We start from the raw sequence: 19,218 nt of genomic DNA, 5'->3' as shown, positions 1-19,218 counted from the left end.
GCTAAGCAGCGCTGTGCATATATTCATGAGTGCCAGCTTTTGATTTTTGCTATGGGTGTAGAAAGTTCCTGGGCATATTCTATTCTTGCAGCCAGTCATTTTGTTCCCATTTCTGTGCTGCTTAAATGTGGTAAGTTTGGGTTGTGCGATGTATCACAACAGTTAGCAAGAGACCGCACATAAAATAAGGGGCTTGGAGCATGGGACAGGACATTTCGGCACTCCTAGTTAAGCGCATGTCATTATGGCACGACCGGTTTGCTGCATGTCCCATTTGGTGTGCCCAGTTAGACGGAGCCAGCTGGGTTCATGAGCCTGCAGGCACTTGGCTTTTTATACCTCTCAGTGCAAGGATGTTTTGGCGCGAGAGGTCGCAATTTTGTAATATGGATTAAATGTGAAACACATTTAATTACTGGAATATTATAAAACTGAATGGAACATGTATTACATCGTCTCTGGGCAACATTATAAAACTGAAAAAAATAAATAAAAGCACATTTGCTGCCTTCGAGAACACTGGCCTGCAGGAATTTGAGACAAATCACTTAACCATAATACTACAATGACATTATTGTTTGAGTTTTCACAAGTTTCATACTTAGACTTTTACAATCGGAAATATTAAATTGTAGGCTAAGTATGAAATGTATGTACCTTGAAACACTATGCCATTGTGGTGCAGTGGTTGAATGCTGGTCCTTGAACTCTAGCAGACCAGAAATCAAGACATTTTAAATGTCTTTATTTAAAACAGTATATTTTGGAAAACGCTCTGTTTTCTGGACTATATAGTCTAACGGGCATGCCTTTGATCCATGTGTCCTCCTTCATGGAAATGTTCGCCCAATCACTGCATGATTTTAAGAAGGTCTTTTGATCTGCACTACCAATTGGGTAATAATATTTGTGCGTCTACAATTGCATGTGAGAAAGTGCAAACAAGACTTTCTTTGCAGCTCAAGGGAAGGGCTTGCCACACAGTCCCATTATTCCCTTAATATATTGCACTACTTACAGAGTTTGAAAACAGTAGAGGCAAGTAGACATCACTCATCACATCACTCCTCTCCAGAGCCTTTTTCTCACTTTCCCCAGCTGAAAAAAAACACATTTTATGTTTTCCCCCTCCTCTGTTCTACACTACGTAAATCCTCCTTCAATAACTTACAGATCCCCTACTGCCATTCAACCCAAATAAATAGAGGTGCAGGAGAAATCATGAATGTAGCCAAGTTACATGTCTTGTATATATTGTTATATGCCCCACGTCCCTTTGTAAGATGATAATTCAGATTTCCTTTTTACTTAGCATTTTGTGACTTTTAGTCAAGGGCACTTGAAAAAACTACAAGTCACAAAATGCACACAAAATACAAGAACTGGATGGGCATCTTCTGGATTACATGGAGACATGCTCACTAACACACAAACACACACACACACACATACACACACACAAACTGAAAACTCACACTCAACGTGTCACAGTGCTCACATAGATACACATACAAACACGTTACACCATGTACATGCACACACACTCAAATCAAACACACACAAATTGTATGCATACCCTATCAGATCACATGTACACCCTCACACCACACATTTCCCCATACACTGCACATATATTCAAAAAGAGGACTACATCGTCTCTGGGCAACATTATAAAACAGACAAAAATAAAACCCATTTATGCTGAAATCGGAGAATGCTGGAATGAAGAAGTCTGAGATGCAGCACTTAGACAATATGCTACAATGATGTTATTGTTTGGATTCTCACAAGTTTCATAACTAGGGCCTCATTACGAGTATGGAGGTAGCCATGCCCTTAATAAGGTTTTACCAGGTGTCCTTTCCGGGTCCCGCAAGGGAACCTCGTAATAGAGCATCCCGTAAAGAAGGGTGCCCGTCCCGTACCGGCACCCTTCATTACGGGAACGCCAGCCTCTTAATGAGGCCCCTAGCCTTTTAACATTGAACATAATACATTACTGGCAGCATTTGAAATGTATTCCCCATGAAGCACAAGGTGATTTTGGTCTAGTGGTTAAATGCTAGGCCTTAAACTCTGGCAGACCAGGGTTCAAGTCTGTATGTTTTGTTTAATTCTAATTAAAAGAAAAGCAACACAACTGGGAGGTGGCAAGGTTTGTTGCAGTGCAGTCCTGTGATCTTATTTGGCATGAGGGCGTTTAGACATTGCTGCAATGTCAGCCACATCCAAACATACCTCGAGCCAAAATAAAAGTCAAAATGGGCGCTGCAGCTGAATGGCTGTGCCAAATCAACCCGTGCCAAAATTATGGTGCCGAAAAAGGGTATACTGCTTGGAGCACAGCACGCTGCTTAACCAAAGTGTTTTCTCCATGGCAAATATTTTAATCTCACAGCACATCACCTAAAATCACTGTGAATTCTCAAAGCCTGCAATCCAGGCCCACTGACCATGGACAAAGACCATGATATTGGTCTGGAAGCATTCTAAAAATCTATGGAATAACAAAACCCTTGAAATTCAAGGAACACTCTTTTGTTGCAGGAATGTTAAGCTGAGCAATACATTGTAACAAAACCTTTGAAATTCAAGGCAAAAAACTATATTTACATGGACATAAAGGTGAGCAATACATTGTAACAAAACCTTTAGAATTCAAGGATTATATGTTAGTTGCAGGGACAGTATTGTGAGAACTTAACGCAACAAAACCCCTAAAATTCAGCTAAAGCCACCTTAGGTGTGCATCGCCTGTTGCGCAGTTCATGACCACAATGATAATATGACAGATCACATGCACCATGAGATGAGACCAAACCCTAAGGACAGTACTGTAAGAATATATAAAAAGGTTAATGTGCAGATATATAGCATATTTTAAACTTTGGAAATTGAGATTGTCAGTAAAAAAAGAAAATAGAAATCTAATCATGACAGTAAACAAACAAAAGGGGCCCAGATATGTGATAGCATCAGTGATGTCACCAATGCCATGTGATTCATCTTTAATGTCCTGAGTGATAGGGCCTCATTACGACCCAGGCGGTAAATTACCGCCTGGGTCGTACCCTTACCACCATGGTGTAAACTATGTTTACACCATGGTGGATGGCGGATTTACCGCCCCATTCCAAGGTGAGTGGGGCGGTAAATCCCCATTTCCCATTTTACCCTCCCCCATTCCCATTTTTTCCCCATAGGGCATAATGGGAGTGGGGAAAGGCGCTAATTACGGCACCGTAAATTACGATGGCGTAATTAGCACCATGGTCCCTTAGCGCCATGGATTTTAACGCCTGCAAAAAGCAGGCGTTAAACTCACCATGGCGCAAAGGGACCTCGGAATCAGGCGTTAAGCGTCGGCGCTGTTTACGGCGCCGTTAACCCCTTAACACCTGATTCGTAATGAGGCCCATAGTCTTAGCAGTGCACAGTTGTGGGACCAGTAATGGTTGCGTAGCTTACCATAGCTGGCACATTTTTGATGTTTTTCGCTTGTATTTGTAACCATAATGCCCCTTTAAGAACATTTTTTTACCCAATCTTAGGTTTTTATTAGTGCAACTTAACCATAACGTCCCTTTAACAAAGTGTTTCCAGTGAATTTCATAGGTTGTTGCTAGTGCACCTTTCCTGTGCTACAAGTCCCTTATATTGTACTCCCCCCTAATGTGGCAGCAATGGAGGTCGCGAACAGCGTGGTAGACCGCGGACAGCGCACCAGATTTGTGATGCTTAAAATCTTAGGGGAGACGCAAAAGAATATAACCATCAACCAACAATCAGATGCACCTAAAATCACAACTAATGTTTAAACATGTAAGTACACCTTTTTCCTACAAATACTCACGTTCAAAAATTCTAATTTTGTTGGAGGTAACACACATTGGAATGGAATGCACCAATCACAAACCATAACTGTACACTTCATATAATCTCCCCTGTACAACTCTGGATACAGATTAAAAACAACAGCTGTTTAAAAACAACACATTCTTATTAAATAGTAAGTGCATTGCATTTTTTTTCTTTTTTTAGCTTTCATTACATAAACATGTTTTGTGAAACAAAAGGCCTTTTCTTTCTCACAGAAATAGCAAGCACACTGGAATGCTTGGAAGACAACTTCCCACGGGATGACATGAGTGACAATAACATCTCCAATGGTATGCAATACATATTTTACTGTCAACAAATAATGTACTTTGTACACACTGTACTAACATAATTATTTCAATTTCTCTTACAGTACATAGTGTTCATGATGAAAGCACGCCTCAGGTGCATCATTTTCTGTCCCCACAATCAGAAACAGAAGTCACATACCCAAATGTAAATAGTCAAATCAAAAACTTGTCAAAGAAAATTAGATAGACTAACAAATAATGTGAATGAACATGTACAAAGCGTGAAAAACCACCTGATTAAACATGTTTCTTATCACTGTCCCGCTTGCCCTGTACCCCATGTCCCCAGCCATAATCTCAAGCCAATTTTATGCAAGAATGCTTTGATGAAACCTCAGTCTCTTCCTCCCCTCATGATTATTTCACAGAAATGCCTAATTTTTCCATTTATCTTTCCCATTCTGCTACCCTACTTCACTTTCTTAAATAAATATATTTTTGTACTACAAATATTTTCTGTATTGTTGTGTGATATTCCATTGTGTCTTAAAAGTCCCATTAAAAGTCTGCCGAGATGTTCACACTCAAAATGGAGGTGTCCCTTGATGGCAGGATGTACAGACATGTCTGTATCCACATAATTAGTCTGCAGCCAACACGCATGTCCTACGGACATACAGCGTATGCGTGATAACACTTCCAACCCGCAGGGTGTCCAAGGATGGAGATTAGTGCCGCGGACATCCGGGGACATCATCATGTTACCACAACCAGATGTACGGACTTCTCTGAGTCCACATAGCTCACTTTTAATTAGTCACCGGCCACCGTGCATGTGCAACGGACATCTAGCACATGCATGCTAAAAGTTCCCACCTGCAGAGTGTCCGAGGACAGACGTCAGTGCTGCGGAAATACAGGGATATCATACTGTGACGGTGCCCACGTGGCATAATTGTCATGACCGCAGCCTCCAAGGAGTCAGGTTTAGCCCAACTGCCTCGGAAGCTGGGTCACAACTTCATTTTCAGGCACCCATCGGCTCCCATAGGGGCCTTATGGACCTTGTCCTGGCGCCAGTGGCGCCAGGCTCATAAGGGGACCCAGTCCCGGCACAGGACGTGCCGGGCTCATGATGTAAGGAATGGTGCTTGGGTGGACCTACCGGCTGCAGACCATGCTGCTCACTCACCTGCAGGATGAAATCCTCATCCATCCATGGCTGGAACTACTTTACCTTCTGGGTGTGGCCAGCACCACTCCCTGGGACTGGATACTGGAACTATTCTGGAAGCTGGGACTTCTTACCTAGGCGAGGCTGCTGTGGAAGGAGACACCTAAGCACTCCAGTAGGACTATTTAAACCACGCCCGATCAGAGCAACGTGCTTCGCGTTATTCTGCAATAGCAGCAGGACGCTCACCGTGTCAGTTCCAGAGAATCTTCAACTTCTGCATCTAGGGAAGAGAAATCCGTAATCTTACCTTCTGAAATACCATCTTCCTCTTCTGCAGCATCTGAGAAGGGAAAAGAACACCAGGTTAGCACGAGATAAAAACCAGCGCAGCACTTACCCAATCCATCGGTGCATCTCAAGCCACGGGCTGCAGCTTTCCATTTTTCGGCACCCTGTGGAAGCAAGGACATTGGTTAGTAACCACCGTGAAACTTTCCTTACCTGCGCTGCATTCTTCTCGCCTCCGCCGACGCTGCTACTCGCATCTGCAAAACAAAAGGACATCATTAAGAAATACAAAACTCCATCCATACGCACGTGTTTTGGGCAGCTCTCATCTTTCTCACTCCTCGGCGCATTCCTCGACATCTATTTTTCTACCCACCTGCTTCTCCAACCTGAAAAAGGAAAAGAGACATTAAGAAGTGCTTTAACTTCGAATGGACATTTTCTACTTACTTGCCTGCAATACCTTCGCCATTCCATCGCTCTCCGGACCTCCATATTCAAGCAACCGCCGTTCGTGCTGCTAACGACGGCCTAGCTCCAAATCTTCATCCTCTGCAACCAAGAGGCTGGACAATTAACCAGTGAAGTAACTGGCTTCGGCGCCCCTGCACAGACGCAGGATGGAGAGCTCCGCTTTCACCTATATAAGACACCTCACCATTCAGATCAAGATCTCAGTGAGGAAAGGGCCTTTCCAGGGTGGCATTCGAGGCCTGCGCGTGACCCTAGAAGACTCCGAGAACCCCCAGCCCAGACCTGCGCCTCCGAGGGATTCAGGTGAGCGTTACAGAATGCGAAGCCTACCGCAATATTCCCACCCAGGCGCAATGGAAACCTCGGACACAGATCAACTGGCTCAATTGCTTGGGGAACTAGGGGCAGAAGTACACGCATCTCGCCAAGAAACAAACGCTTTACGAAGGGAGTTGATCATTGCCAAGGCACGGACTGATGATCTGGCCAGACAGTTGCTACAGGCTCAAGCGGGACAGACGCCACTGTCTCCCTATGGAGGGGGCGGCACTCCTACAACCTCAAGTAATCCGGTGCAAATTAATCTGCCAGGGAATGTGCCTTTGGCCCCGCCCGAACGTTTTTCCGGTGATCCAAAGCGATATGCAGTATTCATCATTCAATGCCGCTTGCACTTTCTGTGTAGACCCGCCGCATTCCCAACGGACCAAGCCAAGGTAGCGTTTGTACTTTCCTATCTTAGCGGTAGTGCTGCAGATTGGTCCATTCCTCTCGTGACACAGGATGACCCGCTCCTCTATAACTTTCAAGACTTTCAGACCAGTATGGAAAAGTTGTTCGCAAGACATTCACAGGGGCAGGCCTTGGACAATGAACTCCTGTCACTCAGACAAGGTAATCAGGATCTCCTGGCTTACATAGCGTCCTTTAATAGACTGGTGGTTGAGACCAGGTGGCCTGAAGATAAGAGAATCACGCTCTTCTACAGAGGTCTACGTGGGGAACTTAAAGACGTTTTAGCTCAGGTGGTGAATCCGCCGCAAGACTGTTCAGATTATATCGACCTAGTGGTCCAATTAGATCATCGGCTACAGAACAGGAAGACCGATCGATCCAGATTTGAAACCCGGGTACTTTCAAGACCTCAGAGCTCCGCTAAAGGGAATGACTCCGTGGAACCAATGCAAATAGGAGTAGTAAAAGGACCATTAACTCAGAAAGAACGGGAAAGAAGAAGGCAATTTCAGCTGTGCCTATACTGTGGGAATTCTGGACATTTCCTTCGTGATTGCTCAGTGAAACCGGTCAAGAAGACCGTAGGAGCTTCTGATAAAAATGCTGAGAAACTGGAATCGGGAAACGACCTCGCCCGACAAGCGTAGAGGTTCGCTTGCCGAGCGTTAGAACCAGTTCCTTGACCTCGCATTTGGTAATGCCTATGGTCCTCATAAGTCCCAATAGACCTGATCGCATGCATGCTATCAAAGTATACATTGATAGCGGAGCAATCGGTAATTATGTGGACCACGACTTGGCTACCAGGATGGATCTTCCCCTACGTCCCAAGATGGTAAAGGACGTAATCACTACAGTGGATGGTACTGAAATAGCTTCCGGACCAGTTTCTCATACCACCATGGAGGTAACGTTGTTATGTCAAGGCGGACATCGGGAGAAGATCGTGTTTGATGTAATCAAGGCCCCGCAGTTTCAGGTGATTCTGGGAATGCCTTGGTTGGAAAAGCACAATCCTCAGATAAACTGGCGAGCCAAGGTGATTCGGTTTCCAGAATGCGCTTCAACCTGTTATCCTCAGCCCGAAATCAAGCTAGCAGCCATCACTTCCGAGGACCCCCGATTACCTCTGGAATACCAAGAGTTCAGCGACGTTTTTCAGAAAGATCAAGCCAACACCCTGCCTCCGCATCGGTTATACGACTGCCAGATAGACCTGATACCTGGGTCCACCCCTCCGTGCAGTAGAATATATGCCCTCACTGAACCAGAAAACCTCCATCTCAGGCAATACTTGGACCAGTACTTGGCTAACGGATTCATCCGCCCCTCGAAATCCCCGGCTTCCTCAGCTTTGTTCTTCGTCCCGAAAAAGGAAGGTGACCTAAGAACGTGTATCGATTATCGCGCCCTGAACCAGATTACAGTCAAAAACCGATACCTGTTGCCCTTGATTCCTGAATTATTGGACCAGGTAAAAGGCGCCTGCATATACACAAAGTTAGATCTCAGAGGAGCTTACCATTTGGTACGCATTAAGGAGGGCGACGAATGGAAGACAGCCTTTCGCACTAAATATGGATTATTTGAGTATCAAGTAATGCCCTTCGGACTATGTAACGCACCGGCCGCTTTCCAGTTTTTCATGAATGATGTCCTCAGAGAACTTATTGATGTGTGCGTAGTCGTTTATATTGACGACCTCCTGGTATACTCAGCCTCAGAAACTGATCATCGTAGACACGTCACAGCGGTTTTACAGAGACTTCGCCAACACCGCTTTTTTGCTAAACTGGAGAAGTGCACCTTTCACGCAAAGGAAGTGGAATTTTTAGGGTTCATCTTATCACCCAACGGAGTTCACATGGACTCAAGAAAAGTGGATGCTATCACCAAATGGCCTTCCCCAACTTCCGTGAAAGGTGTGCAGAGCATGCTGGGCTTCGCTAATTTTTACCGAAGGTTCATTCCTGAATTCTCTCGGATAGTCCAACCTATCACGGCTCTTCTGAAAAAGAATAAAAAATTCGAGTGGACTCCAGAAGCCGAACAAGCCTTCCAAGAATTAAAAGCCAAATTTATCTCTGCTCCAGTCTTAAGGCATCCCCGTCCAGAACTTCCCTACATCGTCGAGACAGACGCTTCCAGTCTTGCAATGGGGGCGGTGCTGTCACAAAGAGACCCCGAAACGCACCAGTTACACCCTGTAGCCTTTTGGTCTCGCAAATTTTTGGCTCCTGAGATCAACAACACAATTACGGACAAAGAACTCTTGGCAATTAAGTCCGCCTTTAAGGCCTGGCGGCATTATCTTTTGGGAGCCCGGCACACAGTAACTGTAATCACGGATCACCGTAACCTCCAGTACCTGAAGTCAGCTAAAGCTCAATCTTCGAGGCAACTACGCTGGGCTTTATTCTTCGCAGAATTCGATTTTGTAATCACATTTCGACCAGGCGTTAGGAACGGAAAAGCAGACGCCCTTTCCCGGATAGGGGCAGACGAACTTACAGCTAATCCGGAGCCGGTGCCAATAATTCCTGAACAAAAGATACTAGGAGTAATCAACACATTATCCCTCGAAGAGATTAAAGCAAGGTTCAATCAACTCATAACTCCCGAAGATTCATCGAATTGGCAATTGAAAGGAAAGGATTTTACAATAGATCAGAACCTATTGTATTTCCAAGGAAGACTATTCTTACCCTGCGCTGACTTACAAAAACAGGTCATCACCTGCTACCATGATTCTCTAATGGAAGGACATCCTGGAGTTGCCAAAACCTCAGAGAAAATTAAAAGGCATTTTTGGTGGCCATCTTGGAGGAAAGATGTTAAGGAGTTTGTGGCTTCTTGTGGTATCTGCGCACAAAACAAGAGTCAGAAGGAAAAACCAGCAGGATTATTACGTCCAATAGACATTCCACCAGGCCCTTGGCACACGCTCTCGATGGATTTTATCACGGATTTACCCCCTTGCTCCGGATACAACACAATTCTAGTGATCGTGGACCTTTTCCAAAAATGGCTCATTTTATCCCACTGAAGGGTTTACCTACAGCTTCCATTCTAGCCCGAGAATTTCTTGAAAACATTGTCCGGTTGCACGGTTTCCCTTCAGTACTAATCTCTGACCGAGGGAGCCAATTAATTTCCCATTTTTGGCGGAGTTGTTGTCGTTTAGCACAAATTGATGTATGACTTTCCACCAGCCATCATCCTCAAACCGATGGGCAGACTGAGAGAACTAACCAAACTCTAGAACAATATCTGCGCTGCATGTTGCATCAATCCGAGGGTACTTGGAAGGATGTCCTTTGGATTGCTGAATACGCTTACAATAATTCAATCCATTCTGGGACGGGAAAAACCCCTTTTTTCCTGCTGTATGGAAGTCATCCTCGAACCTCAAATCTGGACCCACCTCAAGCTCTCGGAACACCTGCTGTTGACCATCTGCATTCAACGATAACTCAAGCATTTAAAGAAGCCACAGCTCATCTTCAACGAGCTAAAGAATCATACAAAAAAGGAGCAGACCAACATCGAAAAGAGGCTCCTCAATATCAAAAAGGAGATCAAGTCTGGCTGTCCACTAAACATTTATCTTTAAAAGGGCCACGCACCTTCAACCCAAGATATTTAGGACCCTACTCGATCACGGCCGTGATTAACCCAGTGGCTGTCAAACTAGAATTACCTACTCGAATGAAGGTACATCCTGTCTTCCATGTTTCTCTCCTGAAACCTGTGCAACCCGGAACCCGTTTGACTAAACCTCCTGAGCCAATCCAAGTTGACGGAGAATCTGAATTTGAAATTCGAGACATCTTGGACTCCAAAATTTCCAAATCAAAACTATACTACCTGATTGATTGGAAGGGATATGGACCCCAGGAGAGATCTTGTGAACCCTCAGAATATGTACATGCACCTCGTTTAGTCCGAAAATTTCATCGGGCTTTTCCCAACAAGCCAAAACCTCCGGAAAAGACAAGCTTGGGAGGGGCCTTGAGGGGGGGTGCTGTCATGACCGCAGCCTCCAAGGAGTCAGGTTTAGCCCAACTGCCTCGGAAGCTGGGTCACAACTTCATTTTCAGGCACCCATCGGCTCCCATAGGGGCCTTATGGACCTTGTCCTGGCGCCAGTGGCGCCAGGCTCATAAGGGGACCCAGTCCCGGCACAGGACGTGCCGGGCTCATGATGTAAGGAATGGTGCTTGGGTGGACCTACCGGCTGCAGACCATGCTGCTCACTCACCTGCAGGATGAAATCCTCATCCATCCATGGCTGGAACTACTTTACCTTCTGGGTGTGGCCAGCACCACTCCCTGGGACTGGATACTGGAACTATTCTGGAAGCTGGGACTTCTTACCTAGGCGAGGCTGCTGTGGAAGGAGACACCTAAGCACTCCAGTAGGACTATTTAAACCACGCCCGATCAGAGCAACGTGCTTCGCGTTATTCTGTAATAGCAGCAGGACGCTCACCGTGTCAGTTCCAGAGAATCTTCAACTTCTGCATCTAGGGAAGAGAAATCCGTAATCTTACCTTCTGAAATACCATCTTCATCTTCTGCAGCATCTGAGAAGGGAAAAGAACAACAGGTTAGCACGAGATAAAAACCAGCGCAGCACTTACCCAATCCATCGGTGCATCTCAAGCCACGGGCTGCAGCTTTCCATTTTTCGGCACCCTATGGAAGCAAGGACATTGGTTAGTAACCACCGTGAAACTTTCCTTACCTGCGCTGCATTCTTCTCGCCTCCGCCGACGCTGCTACTCGCATCTGCAAAACAAAAGGACATCATTAAGAAATACAAAACTCTATCCATACGCACGTGTTTTGGGCAGCTCTCATCTTTCTCACTCCTCGGCGCATTCCTCGACATCTATTTTTCTACCCAGCTGCTTCTGCAACCTGAAAAAGGAAAAGAGACATTAAGAAGTGCTTTAACTTCGAATTGACATTTTCTACTTACTTGCCTGCAATACCTTCGCCATTCCATCGCTCTCCGGACCTCCATATTCAAGCAACCGCCGTTCGTGCTGCTAACGACGGCCTAGCTCCAAATCTTCATCCTCTGCAACCAAGAGGCTGGACAATTAACCAGTGAAGTAACTGGCTTCGGCGCCCCTGCACAGACGCAGGATGGAGAGCTCCACTTTCACCTATATAAGACACCTCACCCTTCAGATCAAGATCTCAGTGAGGAAAGGGCCTTTCCAGGGTGGCATTCGAGGCCTGCGCGTGACCCTAGAAGACTCAGAGAACCCCCAGCCCAGACCTGCGCCTCCGAGGGATTCAGGTGAGCGTTACAATAATGGTGCAGACAGTTTAAAAAAGTGTTTTTTTCAGACAATCTAGGGTGTTTCAGCTTGCAGACTCATTCTATGATTATCTAACAGCTTTTCACAACTTTTCAACTCCTATTTCCAACTCAGTAGTCTCAGAACAGCATGACTGTTTGGGGACGGTTCCTCTAAAGCAGGGGTGCACAACTAATTTTTACAAAGGCCGAAAGTACCTTACATGAGGGCTATAGTGGGCTGAAAAGTAAATGTGGGTGGGGCAGTAGGCGGGACGTGGCAGGAGGCTTTTTCAACATCCAATTTGTATTAAACACATGGAAAAAGAATATGTTTTTGAGGGGTAACGATTTTTATTGGATTTCAAACTTACATTTTGTACTACACATTTTCCATTGTTATCATTTATTTCTATTTAGTTATTGTATATCGTCTGTTTAATTAAATTATATATATTTTATTGACCTATGATTGGACATTCCGTAATTTTGGACTACTATAGTTTGCTGTTTGGGTTGCCCAAGAGGAGTATGGCCTTTGTTGAGTCAGGTTTCCTCAAAAAAGCAAAGGATGTACATCTCCTAACTGAGCCTGTTTTAGCTTTATTATTGGGTTCACTCTTGGAGTGCAACACTATGCCCCATGGCTCCCACCCCCAACCAAACACTATGCCCCATGGCCCCCTCACCCCCAACCGAACACTATGCCCCATGGCTCTCACCCCCAATCAAACACTATGCCCCATGCCCACCCCCCCACCCCCAACCAAACACTATGCCCCATGGCTCCCACCCCCAACCAAACACTATGCCCCATGGCCCCCTCACCCCCAACCAAACACTATGCCCCATGTCCCTCACCCCCAACCAAACACTATGCCCCATGGCTCCCACCCCCAATCAAACACTATGCCCCATGGACCCTCACCCTCAACCAAACACTATGCCCCATGGCTCCTTCAACCCCAACCAAACAATATGCCCCATGCCCATGTCCCCCATCCCCAACCAAACACTATGCCCCATGGCTCCCACGCCCAACCAAACACTATGCCCCATGGCCATGTCCCCCACCCCCAACCAAACACAATGCCCCATGGCCCCCTCACCCCCAACCAAACACTTTGCCCCATGTCCCCCACCGCCATACAAAAACGCCATGCCCCATGGATCCCACCCCCAACCAATCACTATGCCCCATGGCCCCCTCACCCCCAACCAAAAACTATGCCCCATGCCCATGTCCCCCACCCCCAACCAAACACTATGCCCCATGGCCCCTTCACCCCCAACCAAACACTATGCCCCATGCCCCTCACCCCCAATCAAACACTATTGTTATTGTTATTTTGCATTTATATAGCGTCTTATATACCATTGGTATGGTCTGAAGGCGCTGGTAGGTTGAACGCCCTTGGGAACCGAAGTTCATATTAGTAGAGAGAGTACAGAGAGTTAAAAAACAAAGGGTGCGTGTGAGCACCGGGTATGTGTGCAGCTCGTGTGGTATCCGTGTGATAGCTGCTTTCTAGCGGTAGGTGTGCCAGTTGAGAGGTCAGGAGCATGTGTTCGTTCTGGCAGGATTTATCCAGATCGGATGTGGCTGCGTTAGGCCTGAGGAGAACGCCTGGCTGGGGGGTGTGTAACCAGCAGTGATTGCTTAGAATCAAGTGGAGTGAGTGGCGAGTGTTGGTATGAGAACAGTTATACCGAATGGTGTCATAGTATCTCTGTGTTCTAGTTGAGTGATGATGTAAGGAGAGAGTAAGCGTGGTGGTGAGATAAGATGGGTTATATGCCCTTTCAGACATTCACTGCATTCAAATCATAGTATATTCATCACGTCCTCCTCTACGCACTCTCCCCCTCTAAGCATTCACCAGTTTTACGTCCTCACCCCCTCTACGTACTCACCCCCACTACGCACTCATTCCCACAACGCATTCATCACCACGACACACTCATCCCCACGACGCACTCATCCTCACGATGCACTCATCCCCACGACGCACTCATCCCTTCTCTGAACTCATCCCCACCACACACTCGTCCCCACCACGCACTTGTCCCCACCACGCACTCGTCCCCACCAGGCATTCGTCCCCACCACGCATTCGTCCCCACCACGCACTCGTCCCCTCTACGCACTCATCCCCTCTACACACTCATCCCCTCTACGCACTCATCCCCACTAAGAACTCATCCCCACTACTCCCTCATCCCCACTACGCACACATCCCCACTACGCACTCATCCCCACTACTCACTCATCCCCACTACACACTCATCCCCACTATGCACTCATCCCCACTACGCACTCATCCTCTGTACGCACTTATCTGATCCCCGCGCTCTTTGCTCCCCGCACTCTTCTGCTCCACGTACTCATATGCTTTAAACCCTCGTGCCTTTTCACGCATTCAACAGCACTATCCTGTCCTATATATTCCCTCTATACTCATCTGTTCTATATCTTCGTCCGTTCTATACACTCATTCACTCTGTATCCTTATCCATTCATATGCTCTGTCAACCCCTCCGCTTTATCCACTCATCCACTATGTACACTTATCCACTCATACGCTCTAGCACTCATCCGCCTTATCCACTCATCTGCCCTATCCACTCATCCGCCCTATCCACTCAATCTCTCAGCGTTCTATCCTCTCATCTACTCTATCCACTCATCTGCCCTATCCAACCAATCCTCTCAACCGTTCCTTCCTCTCATCCACTCTATCCGTTCATCCATTCTATCCATATCCACTTGTCCGCCCTATCTACTCATCCTCTCACCCGCCCTATCTGCTCATCGTCTCAACCGCCCTATCTACTCATCCTGTCATCCGCCTTATCCACTCATCCTCTCAACAGTTCTATCCTCTCATCCACTCTATCTACTCATCCGCCCTATCCACCCATCCTCTAAACCGTTCCATCTTCTCATCCTTTCTATCCACTCATCCACTCATCCGCCCTGTTCACTCATCCACCCTGTCCACTCATCCGCCCTGTCCACTCATCCACCCTATCCACTCATCCACCCTATCCATTCATCTGCCCTGTCCACCCTATCCACTCATCCGCCCTATCCACTCATCCTCTCATCCGTCCTATCCACTCAAACGCCCTATCTACTCATTCTCTCATCCGCCCTATGCACACATCTGCCTTGTCTACTCATCTTCTCCTCCACCATATCTACTCATCCTCTCATCCGTCTTATCCACTCATCCTCTCAACCGTTCTATCTACTCATCCTCTCAACCATTCTATCCACTCATCCTCTCAACCGTTCTATCCTCTCATCCACTCAAACCACTCATCTGCCCTATCCACCCATCCTCTCAACCGTTCTATCTTCTTGTCCACTCTATCCACTGGTCCTCTCTATCCACTCATCCACTCTATCCCTTCATCCACTCATCCGCCCTATCTAGTCATCCACTCATCCGCCCTATCTACTCATCTTCCCTTTCTACTCATCCTCTCGTCCGCCATATCCACTCATCCACTCAACCCTTCTATCCTCTCATCCACTCCGTCCACTCATCCATACTATCCATTCATCCGGTCTATCTACTCATCTGCTCTATCCACTCAATCCACTCAACCGTTGCATCTCCTCATCCACTCTATCCACTGGTCCACTCCATCAACTCAGTCCACTCATCTATACTATCCATACATCAGGTCAATCTACTCATCCACTCATTCCACTCATCCGCTCTATCCACTCATCCGCTCTTATCCACTCATTCGCTCTTATCCACTCATCCGGCCTATCCATTCAACGGATATCTGCTCTATACTCTCCTCCGCACTATACACTCCTCCGCTCTGTACACTCCTCCGCTCTGTACACTCCTCCACTCTGTACATTCTCTGCACTTCCATATTCATGCGTTATTCATATTGATGTGCTCTACATACTCATCAGGTTCACATACTCATTTTTTCTACATACCTATCCCGTTTACGCTCATCCGTTCTGGACATTCATCGGTTTTACGCGCTTCTGCGTTCTACTCGTTTCCCTGTATTTCGTGCTGATCCGCTCTACACGCTTGTCCGTTCTACACATCCAGCCGCTCTACACACTCGTCCACTCAACATGCTCATCCATTCTGTATACTCATTGGTCTACCTATTCATTCGATTACCACATTCATTCAGACTATATATTTATTTGTTCTAAGTAATTCATCCACGCCATTCACTTTGTTCGCTCGGCATGTATTCTATCCATTTTGGGAGTTTAAATCTCTTTCATGTTCCCGTGCAATTTATTTTTATTAACCATTTTACTGCTTGATCTACTTTATTAATTTAATTATGTTTGCCCTTTTAGTTCACATTGGGGGTCGTTAGCTGCCAGATTCTCGCATCCGGTGGTTTGATGGATTGGTGTCATTGAGTTGCTGTTGGACTGTTTGGGTTAGTTTGGTATGGGTTGGTTTTAGGGGAAGAGCCAGGTTTTCAGCAGTTTGCGGAAAGACATTAAATCCTCGGTCTGTTGGATGTGGGGTGGGAGTGAGTTCCATAGCACGGGGGCCAAGGCTGAGAAGGATGATCCGCCTAACCTGATTGAGTTGGTCTTCGGAATGACTAGGAGGCCGGCTGAGCTTGATCTTAAGGTGCGAGGGGGGTTGTAGGGTTTTAGTTTGTCTTGAAGATATTGAGGTCCGGTTTTATGCAGTGCTCGGTGGAAGATGCACAAGGTTTTGAAAGTCACCCTTCGGGCTACTGGAAGCCAGTGCAGCTTTTTAAGGGCTGGGGAGATGTGGTCTCTTGGGCCAAGTGCAAGAGGCAATTTGGCTGCTGCGTTTTGTGCCCTTTGGAGTTTATTCAGTTGGTACGCGTGGACTCCGAGGTATAGGGGGTTTGCGTAGTCCAGTCTTGATATAACGATTGATTGGACCGCAGAGAGTCTGTTGGGAAAGGAGAGATATGGAAAGATGCGCCTAAGGGTTTCAAGGTGGTAGTGGCAGGACTTTGAGACGTTGTTGACTGGCGCAAGAGTGTTAGGTCAGAGTCAAGGGTGCATCCAAGATTTTTCACTGAGTTGGAGGGGGTCGGAGAGTTGCCCATGGTGGATGGCCAGGGTAGTGGTTGTGGAAGAAGTTGCAGGTTGCCACATACCATGATTTCGGTTTTGGAGGGGTTTTACAGGAGGTGGCTTTGGGTCATCCAGAGTTCTATGTCAAAAGAGGCAGGAGGCTAGGTCAGATTGGCAGTTGGGTTTCAAGTTCAGGAGTTTTAGAATTAGTTGGGTGTCGTCGGCGTAGTTGTAGCACAGGATGTTGTGGGAGCGAATTATTGGAGGGAGGGTGATCAAGTAGAGATTGAACAGGAGGGCGGATAGGCACGCTCCTTGTGGGACTCCCGTGTCGACTGGTCGGGCTTGAGAGACATAGTTGGAGAGTATTGTTATTTGGTACCGATCCTTGAGGAATGAAGCTATCCATTTAAGAGCGGTTCCACGAATTCCTAGGGAGTGGAGGCAGTCTAGGAGGATTGAGTGATTGATTGTGTCGAAGGCGGCGGATAGGTCAAGAAGGATTAGGCCGCGCATCCCGCGGAGTCTGCGGTCATTTTAAGGTCATCCCAAATTGAGGTTAGGGTGGTTTCAGTTCTGTGACGGGCTCTGAAACCTGATTGAGCGGGGTCTAGGAGATTGTTGGCTTCGATAAAGGCATTTAGTTGGGAGTAGGCCGTTTGGTCAATGAGTTTGGCAAGGAATTTGGTGTTTGAGATGGGGCAGTAGTTTTTGGGCTCGAGAGGGTCAAGCGAAGGTTTTTTAATTAGAGGTTTGACATAAGCCGTTTTGAATGCGTCGGGAAAGATACCCGAGGAAAGGGAGGCATTTATAATGGATCTTGCGTGTTCCCCTGCGCAGGTGGAAGTGAAAATTTCTTTGAGGGTTGTGGCTGGGCAAGGGTCCAGTAGCGAGCCAGATGGTTTGCGGGCAGATAGAAGTTTGAGAAATTGCTCTGGTGAGATTGGACGAAAGGATTCAAACGTGGTTGCGTTATGGTCGCATCTGGTGGGGTGGCCGGTATGGGGGGAGAATTGCTTGGAGGATGTAAGAGAGCAAGGTTGGTGGCTAGAGTATTTGTTCTTTCGAGAGCCGTGGTTAAAAAGTGGAGGGAGAGTGAGTCCCACAGAGATTGTGAGGGAGTCGAGACGGTCGTGTTGTAAGCCGAATGGGTGAATTCGGAGATGATTTTGTGGAGTTCTTTGCTTGGGTTTTTGCAGTTTTGGATTCGGGAGTTGTAGTGAGCTTTTTTTGCTTTCTGGATTTCTGCCTTGAACTGGTAAAGGTGACGGGCCAAGGTGGCCCTATTCACCTGGGTTTTGTCTTTCTGCCATTTGCGTTCTAGGTTTTTATATAGTTGTTTAGTGATCTTCAACTGAGGAGTGAACCATCTGGGGAAGAGGCCATGGCGGGTTGATGGTTTGCAAGGGGGTGTGAGCAAATGTCAGAGATGCATTGAGCCATGAGTCACAGGCTTCAGGGGTTAGTTGTTTGTTGAGTAGGCAGGTAGGTGGTGGAGACTGGAGGAGTGCATCAGCTAGGTCTGGGACGATTATTAGTTTTTTCCAGCATTTGCGTAGATTCAGGGGTTCAGATTTGAGTACGGGAAGGCGGTCGGGTGGGTGAATGGTGAACGAGAGAATGAAGTGATCGGACCAGAGGATAGGGGTGGGGGGCTTTAAATGAATCAGGGTGTTGGAGCTAAAGATGGCATCGAGAGTGTGTCCTTTATAGTGAGTCAGGCCGTTTGTGTGGGGTTGGAGGTTAATTGCGTCCAAATGGTCAACCAGAGAGTGTGTCATAGGGTTGGTGGGGATGTCGAGCCATATGTTGAAGTCTCCAAGGAGGGTGAGGTTGGGGTGGTTTAGTTGAAGGGTGGCAATAGAGTCGCAGAGGTTGTTTGCGAAATGTCTATCGTAGCCAGGGGGTCTGTAGATTATTAGGAAACTGTGTGAGAGCGACGGGGAGAGGGATAGTCTAACAAGGAGAGATTCGCTGGATGGAATCGAAGGTTGGTTGTCGATGATTGAGGCGTGGAAGAGAGAATTGAAGACGAATGCTATTC

Source organism: Ambystoma mexicanum, chromosome 7p (assembly GCF_040938575.1).
Source record: "Ambystoma mexicanum isolate Mex_15411 chromosome 7p, UKY_AmexF1_1, whole genome shotgun sequence".
NCBI lineage: Eukaryota > Metazoa > Chordata > Amphibia > Caudata > Ambystomatidae > Ambystoma > Ambystoma mexicanum.
The sequence above is the reverse complement of the archived record's forward strand: the minus strand, read 5'-3'. Positions refer to the sequence as shown.